This window comes from Grus americana, chromosome 39 (genome assembly GCF_028858705.1).
Source record: "Grus americana isolate bGruAme1 chromosome 39, bGruAme1.mat, whole genome shotgun sequence".
NCBI lineage: Eukaryota > Metazoa > Chordata > Aves > Gruiformes > Gruidae > Grus > Grus americana.
In genome coordinates, this window is record NC_072890.1 from 9,732 (window position 1) to 17,141 (window position 7,410).

Below are 7,410 nucleotides of genomic sequence, written 5' to 3' on the forward strand. Positions count from 1 at the left end.
CTTGAGCCTGAATGTCTGGGTTTTGTCACATGGATAACAGAAATTTGACTTTCTTTTTTTAGAGGTGATTTTATTACCTAGAATATCTGGTGAGAGATGAGAGAAAAGGAAGAGAATGGATCAATACTAGCCCCTTTAAGAACAGTCTTGCTTACGTTCCTTGTCCAGACCTTGTAGGAGCTGCACTGAATGTAAGAACATTAAGAAGACATAGGGTGAAAAGGAGGAGAGGGATGAAAAAGGGGAAGAGAAAGCAAGGCTGGGCTGGGCACGGAGAGGCAATCAAAACAAAGCAAGGCAAGGCATGGCTTGATTCTTAGACCTTAGTGAGAGACATTAATCCCAGCATTCCTCATGTGTAAGAGCTCATCTCTTGATACTGTGTCCACACACAAAGATCTGGGAGAATATATTTAGATCCGAATCATTCATTTTTACATGGCAAAGGGTGAATCCCATCAAAATTAAAACAGGCTTCTGTCCGTCAAGGAATCGAGTAATACTGATGCATCCATGGGACTTCTTAACAAGACAGATGAGCAGCAGTCTCTGCATCAACCACAAGATTTCAGGGTGCTAAAAGACACGTTTATGCAAGCAATCAAACGGCTTCATGCAGTTTTCAGTCATACAGAGAAGAAGGTGATTAAAATTGGGTCATGTCCTGACGATACCCACTTTTTCTGAACAGGTCAGACTTTTGTAACTTCTCCATGAGTCCTGAATTATTCAGCTTTCCTAAGTTTCCTGCTCTGTCACTTGGATTTCTGACAGCTTACAAATCCAGCCGAGGGCCCATTCGCTCTGATCCCAGCCCTGCAATGCTTCCCTCTCCCCTGCAAGCCCTCGCAGAAGCAGAGCAATGCTCTTGCTGCCTGGGGAACTGAGCCTTCCCTTTGCATTTCCCACCTTCCCAGAGCATCAAGACTTCTTGCTGGGTTCACTTGCAGGATGTGAGCTCCAAGCAAGCAGCACTGCAGTAGCAGGTGTCTTCCTATGAAGAAGAGACTCAGCTGAAAGATGTTTAAGAAGCTCAGTTTGACATGGGGAAGGAATATGCTCTTCCAGGCAGAGGACTGAGGATGCTGGCGGTGTCTCCCCAGCCATCGCTAACTCCCTTTGCAAAGTCTTCTTAAACTCTGATGCATTACTGAGGAGAACAGCAGGTCATAAAACATGGAATTAAAGCATTCAGATTAGCCAAATGAAAAACACAGAAGGGTTTTCTCACGAGAAAAATCTGGATTCACAAAAACATGTGGTCCTAGTAGTTTGATTCTTTTTCCAAGGCATTCCTGCCTTTTTCCTGTGAGTTTTATGTATCTCACAGAGGTTTGTTCCTTTGTTACCTTTGTTTCCAAGACAACATTGGGGTTGGTGTGAGGGAAAAGTCACCATGATTGTTTTCTAATCTACCTACTGATTCATGTAAGTGTACCGAAAAAAAGAAATACCTTTGTTTTCTGAAAAAACTGTGAGATACCCACATGTATGTTAAATTAAGGCTTTAACTCAAAGCACCCATTTGTATGCAGGTTATCCACATGCCAGCATTTCCTGGTCATTTCAAAATGCCCTCAGACATACAGCCTATTCTTTGTAACTCTCCGATGTCTCAGCGCTTCGCAAGATCACAGGTAGAGCAGAGTTCCGGCCAGCTTTGCTGACGGGAAACTGCCAGAGAACTTCTCATACGGTGACTGTCTCACAGGCGGCATTTCTCAGAGCTGAAGGAAGCCCGTTCCAGTGAGCCCGGCCAAGCTGGACAGATGCCTGCAGCTGCTGCTGGCGGTGTCTGTGCTGCCACACTATCTCCGCATTTCAGGGCAGGCCAAAAGGCACTTACCGTTGTCAGGAGCCAAGAGGCAGGAGCACACTCCTCAGTCCCTGATGCTGCAGGAGGCAGCGGTGACCTCTTTTTCTCTCTGTCATTCCCTGGAAACCACCTGGGATTTCAGGAGGTCTCTGCTCTGGTGTCCTGCTCACAACAGAATCAGGTATGGAGTCAGACAGCGTTGCTCAAGGCTTTATCCAGTTGGGGCTGGAAAACACCCAAGGTGTGAAACCAGTTCCAATGCTTGGATACCCTCGTGGAGAAAAAGATTTTCCTTATCTCTGCGCTGAACCTGCCTTATTCCATCATCTAACTCTTGTCTGTTTTCCCCCTGCCGAGCACCATGGTGACCAGACTGGCTCCATCTTCCCGAAGAAGTCTCCGTAGGGACTGGCAGGCTGCTACGAGGTTCCTGAGGCCGCCTCTTCTGCAGGCTGAACAAGGTTCTTCCCCTCAGTTTCTCCTCCCAGGCATGTGCTCCAGCCCCTGAGCATCTCGGAGGCCTCCCACTGCGCTCGCTCCCAGTTATCAACATCTTCCTCCATGGGGTGGCTTGACTGGCCAACAGCCCAGCAGGCACACAGCTGCTCACTCCCTCCTCCTCCTCCCCCTCCCCAGGGGGGGCCCCAAACTTGACACAGCAGCGTACAGGTGGTCTACAGAGCGATAAGCAGGGGGACACAGTCGCTTCCCTCACTCTCCTGCTGACACTCCAGTTCACACACTCCAGGACACCGCTGGTGACCTTTGCTAGCAGGTCGCACAGTGGGATTGATCGTTGTCGTTTGTCCCCCAGCACCACCAGGGCCTTTGAGGCAGGGCTGATCCCCAGCCAGGCATTCCTCAGCCCCGGCCACTGCTGGTGTCAGTCTGTCCCAGGTGCAGGACCTGGCCTTTGTCTGTCTTCTCTGTCATGAAGTTCCTGACAGGACAGTCCTTCTGCCTGGCACGTTTCCCCTGAACAGCTTCGCTAAGGCACAGGAACGATCCCCCCCCCCATTTAGTGTCATTGACACACGTGGTGAGAGTTGCCTCCTCCAGGTCATGGATGCAGGTGATAAACTGCACAGGGCCCAGGAGCATCCCCTGTGCTGCCCCACGATGCCCCAGGATGTCTCACTGGCCTCCACGTAGGGTATGACCCCTTCACCACTGCGCTCCCAGCCTGATCATCCAGCTGGTGTTTTACCCATCTGTTTGTCTACCCCTCCAGACTGTAATGGCCTAACGTGGGAGCAAGAATAGTGAGGGAGATCATGCCATGTGTCTTGCTGAAGCTGACGTAAACGATGGCCCCTCTTCTCGCCTCATGCATAACTGCAGCTAGTTTGTCATGAAGGCAACCAGGTTGGTGAGGCATGATATACCCTTGGGAAGTCCATGCTGACAGCTTGTGGACACGTTCTTCTCATCTGGGTGCCCAGATATGTCACCTGAGAAGACTCTACCTGATGGCACACTCCTCACCAAAGTGAGCTGGTGCAGCCTGGGGTTCCCTGCGTCGCAATGTTGGCCACTTTCCAAGACGGGTGCAGATTTGCACGTCCTCACTCACAAGAGACCTCTACCAAGCCTGTGAACTTTGAAAAGGGATATTCAAAAGAAATATTGATCTTCCCCTGTACCTTCATCATCACTACTCTGCCCATTATATGGAGTTTTTAATTTCCCTGATCTTTCCTATATTTTCACCTCTCCTGATAACAACAACCATTTCTAAAGTCATCTTTCCAGCAGACTGTCTAGACAAAGGCCTTTTCCATTATGCTCCAGTTTTCGCCTCCCCTTACTCTTTGTTCCTTCACATTCCTGTCACCCACCCCAAGCTGCTGTTTTGACATCAGGGAGTTAAATGCTTGCCCTGTGATTAAGTAGCTGTCCTGGTTTCAGCAGGGATAGAGTTAATTTTCTTCCTAGCAGTTGGGATAGTGCTGTGTTTTGGAGAGTATTGTTGATAACACACTGATGGTTTTAGTTGTTGCCAAGCAGTCAAAAACTTTTCATCTTCTCATATGGCCTGCCAGCGAGAAGTTGGGGGGCACCAAGGAGCTGGGAGGGGAGACAGCCAGGACAGCTGACCCAAACTGACCAAAGGGATATTCCATACCTTATGACATCATTCTCCATATAGAACTGGGGGCTTGCCAGGAGACGGGGCAGGTTGGGATCTTGCTGAGCATCGACTTCAGGTGGTGAGAAACTGTGCTGTTCATCACTTGTTTTGTATAGTCTATTATTATTATTGTTGTTATTACTAACATCATCATCATCCTTTTCTGTCCTATTAAACTGTCTTTATCTCAACCCATAGAGATTTCCTTTTTTCCATTTTCAGTCCTCTCCCCCATCCCAGGAAGGGGAGTTAGAGAACAGCTGTGGGGTTGGTTTAGGTGCCGACCAGATTAAATCACGACACTAGTCCAATTTGCTCTTTAGCCAACTCTTTAGCTGTGTTTATATCTAGCTTTTGGCACCTACCTGTCTAAAACATTCCTCATATGATTATCCCTTGGAGAAATGCAACATCATTAGAGGCAGCTTGTAGTAAGCATATGGTGCAGAGTGTGTTTTATTGTCGATGAAACTTTATCGTGCTTGACTTTTCTTTGCTTGCAAATAGGAAAAAAAAAATATACGTGCAGCCATTTCTCTAAGGAAAGCAAGTGCGGGTTGGTACAAAGGAGCTGTAACATCCAGCTGCAGAATTCAGTGGAGAAGTCTGATGTAAGGAAAAGTCCCCGGTGGCCAATGAGAGAAATGGTGGGGCTGGGGAGCTGAGGTGAAGGTTGTCCATGCTGTGTCAGACCTCAAGGGAGTGCTTTTCCTCCTGTCCAGGCGTCCTTAGGAGAGACCCTGGAGCAATATCTACTGAGGAATGCTGCCATCACCTCTTCTCTAAACTGAAAAGTGGTAAAATACACCCTTGGAAATAAAAGCTCCTCTTTGTTAGAAGTTCTTTGAAATCTTTCTCCATAACTACACTAGGAAACAGCTCCAATTATCTGTACAACTCTTGAAGACTTGAAGAAAATCACAGGGAGAGAGATGGCTCGTTAGGGCTTGCTTGATTTTAATGAGTCCCATGGTGTATTTGGTGCTGAGTAACAAACCCCAGGTACTGAGAGGAGATTGCACAAACCTCTCAAAGACTCAGTGTAAAAGGAAAAAACCCAGAGTACCTTGAAGCATTGAGTCCCACTGAGCACCATGACCAGCAAAGGCTCCCCGAGGACTCGTTAGAAGGGATAATTGGAGGCCATGATTGCAGGCAGGCAAAGGTAATGTACAGGCAGCTGAGATGCAGAGGAAGCCCTGCTTTTGTTTGATGAAGCAGAAGGGCCAAGGCCTGACCCCCAGCCCCTGGGAAGGCAGATCCTGTCCTTCACGCCTTGCTCAGGGCTCTTCCTGGGGCAGTGGGATGTGGGGGGTGTCGTGCTGAGTGAAGGACAACGGGATGGCAGTTCCCAGCCTTACTGGGGGTGTGCAAGGAGGCAACGAGCGCCCCCCAGTGCCTTAGGACAACATGTCTCCTCACAGGCCTTGGTGGCAGAGATGATTGCCAAGGGGACACAGACTTGGGTTCTCTTGGCGACTTCCAGCCTTGCCAGCGCCCTTTGCCATCTCCACCACACGTTGTCCTACGCTGTCCCACAGCTGCTTCTTTTCCCTGCACACCGTAGACACCCATCTCACTTCCTCACCTTGCTCTCACCCTGGCATTTCCATACATTCACGGACATCTGTCCACCCTCACGCTCTGTTCCTTGAAACACAAAGAGATGGACTGATCTCACACTCCTTCGGGATGACTTCTTGTACCACAGCACTACCCTTGGAGTGACAGTTCTTCCTCCTCATGTCCAGTCTCCACCTTCCACGCTGCACTGTGTGGCAGCGTTTCTCTCTCCTGTTGTTTCCTACCTCCAAGGAAAGCTCCACCATCTGAGAAACAACCCTTCAGGCAGGCATCCCAACCCACCAGTCTTCTTGAGGCCTTTCACCTGACCAGGCAGAAGTAACCTCACCATGATCTCCCAAGGCTGCTAGCCTTTCAGCTTCTCAGATGATAGACACGACCAAGCCGTGTGCCTGCTGCTGTCCCATCATGTTCTCAGGCAGAACAGACATGACCACCAAGATATAAGCCCCCTTCCTGGACTAAGCCTAGGTCCTTTGGCAGATGGGATCTCACAGACAATGTGCCAACCAGGTGCCTTCTGCTGGCCTGTCAGAGACGCTGTCAGATGTGAGCTTTAAAGCACATATCCCAGCCATGGGCCAAGGTCTGGCCTATCAGCTATTTCAGAGTGAAGTGACCTCAGAGTCCCTTTCTCAGCCACGTTCCTGCTGCTGGCCTATCACCTCCAGAGGCAGAACTGACCTCACCTCCCCATTTGCTTCCTACTGGATTATGAGGTACTTATACACAATTGACCACATCATACCATGCCCAACCATCACCCTCTTTGTGGCCCAGTACCTGAGCAGGTAAAAGTAAGCTGCTTTCATCAAATTTATCCAGTAGATTTCCTACCAACAATTTGAGTGGAGAAATGTTCCTCAGAGGAACTGCTGTATTTCTACCGCTGCATTTTATATCTCTACTGCTGCCTCTTTGTTTTGTCGATTCTGTCTCCAAAAGCTCTCCAAGGGAGAGACTCATGGAATCATCAAATAACTCAGGTTGGAAGAGAGCCCTGAAGTTCATCTTGTCCGGCTATCCTGCTCAAGGCAGGGTTAACCTGATGAGGTCGCTCAGAGGCTCTGCCCAGTTTGGCATCATCCACAAAGGAGCTGAAAATGCCCTCTGTCACATTATACAGGGAGTTAATAAAGACATTCAACGGGTTGGCCCAATCCGACTGTATAGAGACTATGGAGACCATGTCAAAGCCTTGCTAATGTCCAGGTACGAAACATGCCCTTCTTGCCCCTACCCATATGGGTTTGGCAGTCCCTTCCTTCTCCTTCAAGTGCCTGTAAATCCCTGCAGGTGTATTTGGCCCATCACCTTCTCAGGGACTAAGGTGAGGTTGACCAGCCTGTAATTCTCCCAATCCTCCTCCTTGCCCTTCTTGAAGAAATGTTTGATGTCTGCCTTTTCTGAGGATCCCAGAACCTCTCTGATTGCTCTGACACGTTTGAGGGCACAATCCAGAAAGGGTGACGCGAGCAGACAGGAGTATTTGCAATGAGCCTGTCCAAGGCGGCTGAGAGGAATCTCAAGGGGAAGTTGGGGGTTGTTCCTGCAGTCACAAATAGAAACGTCAAGGCCCTGTGAGATGTCCGCACCTGAGCTGGCCTCATTGACTCCTCATATACACAGGGGTCTTCAGAGCCACGAGTCCTTCCCTTGCAGACACAGAGGCAGTGCATCGCAGCAGTCACAGTGTCTCTCTGGCCTCTTGTTGCCACTCCGGGAGGAGGCTGGGAGGCACCTCAGCCCTGCAGTGTGTCGCCCTGCCCTGCACTCATCTGAGATGCCCCACGGCATGAGGAATGGACACCGGGACTTAGGTCCAAGGAAGCCCATCCCAGTGCTGCATTCAGGTGGTTTCCCAGGGAAAGTTACTCTC